Raw genomic sequence first — 2,030 nt, forward strand, 5'->3', positions numbered from 1 at the left:
CTCTCAACAGCTGAAGACGTATGTTCGCAGCACAAGAAGCAGTGGACAAGGAGGGTCAATTCTGCAAGAAGAACCTCCTGAACTGCATAAATGAGGGGCAGACACACAGAAGGTTGTCTCTAAAGACCAACTTTTGATCTTAAGGGCCCTCTGAAAAGAGCCCCTAGAAACTCTACCAAGTACAGCTCTGCTCCATCGCTTTTCGTAGGGCTTTTCTTTTCTATTGAACAAGTACTTTTCCAAAGAGCAGCCGTTGAACGTAGCCAGCCAGGAGAACGTAACGTGAAGCACAGCCTGTGCCGGGCGCCGTGCGGCGGAGCAGCCAGCGTGCCGCCGCCTCCCTGCCCGGCGACACTCCATGTGTGAGGGGCCGCACGCGGGGGCTCCCTGTGCTGCGATGCCCCACGCACAGGGGGTTCTTTTGGCAGCTCCGCCAAGGAACACAAACCTCAGACAAGCAAAGGTGTGAGGGCAAGAGAAGGGCAGAAACATCTCTTCAGCTTTCCCAGGGGCTTGGTTTTGTCTGTTTAACAGATCAGGCAGCACAGCCTGGGCTGCCAGCTCTGACTTGTGCGCTAGTGCAGTATGCATTATTTAGTAAATATGCGTATTTACCACCCTAAGCTTTGTATCTTAGCCCCATGACAGAAATCTACATAGACAATCATCTTCCTGACTGTGATACTGAATGTTAACTTGGTTTTTTTTCCTTTGCTAACAGTTGAATATAACAAATATCTTTACAAATCACGCCATTTCTCCACTTACTGTTAACTATTTCCATCTCTCATGTATCAAAAAAATGTGTTTAACAGATGACTAAACCTGAACTACCCGCAGCCCAAGAAGGGGAGGGTGATGATAAACCAGCAGCGACTCCCAGCTCTGCATACTCTTCCTCAGCAGTGGTGGCTGCCCTTGCTGCAGTCATGTGCATACCGGAGTAGTCCAAACCCGGTGAAGTCAGACTCCTTCCGTGGGCTCTGGCCAGAGCTGCAGTGTAGCAGCTGTGCTCTTACATTAGGCGTAGTCCTTTTTTTCTTTTTTTCCTACTAAGAAAAAGACAATCCTGTCATCTAAAAATTAGAATTATTGTTCTGGCTCTTCTTCCTAGTTCTCAAAAGAGTTAAGTCAGTTTAAAGGGAAAATGAATCATGTGGTGGCATGTGCATGTTTATTTACTGATGCCAGCCCCGTGAGCTCTCCAGCCCCCTCCCTGGAGGAGCTGTGTAGCTGCTCCAAGTCAGCGCACTGTGTGGCTCTTTCAGTGCTCCTACAAGCGGGATACCATCAGGGGATGGAGGGAGAAGGAGCACAACTGCCTCCTACCTATGCCCCCATTTGTATTAAAGCCACGCAGTGTCGCCCTCCATATTCTCCTCCTGCCAGGAAGGGAACAAAAGCTGATGCATTGAAGATGGGATTTGTCTGGTTTGGGGTTTTTTTGCCTCAGCATATGTTGTAACACCAATCCTACATTAGCAAACTCCTGTATTAAGCCATTCCTTATAGGAATGGAGCAAGGGAAAATAAAAGGTTACACTTTATTTTAATAAAAATTAGAAGCCTTGTTGCTGAATGCTCGCCTCTGATGACTCGAGTGCGGGGGGGGAGGCGGTGTTTCGCCATGCTGATGTGAAGCCATGCGTGCCGGTGCTCCAGCCAGGGTCTCATGCTACTGGCCCTCTCTGGCCCATAGCAGCCCTGCTACTGCTCCTTTGCAGCCATAGCCAGGCCAGACAGCCCCGAGCAGCGCAGCAGGGTCACTGGGCCAGGCTACACGGCTCGGAGCAGCAGCTGTGTTATGCACACAGCTTGCTGGTGAGTGCTGCAAGAGGTGGAGGCAGCAAAACTGAGCCCCCCCCTACCCTACAGGCTGCATCTGGGTCTCCAAACCCCCAGCTGTATTGAACTACAAGCAAACCGAACGCAGCTGAACACGCCAGGGCTCTGCCCATCGTTCACAGCCCGCCACCACCGGGAGCGCTTCCGCTCCTTGTGCCAGGCAAGGAGGGTCAAGGGCTGGTGGA

This window comes from Platalea leucorodia (genome assembly GCF_965183815.1).
Source record: "Platalea leucorodia genome assembly, chromosome: 1".
Lineage (NCBI taxonomy): Eukaryota > Metazoa > Chordata > Aves > Pelecaniformes > Threskiornithidae > Platalea > Platalea leucorodia.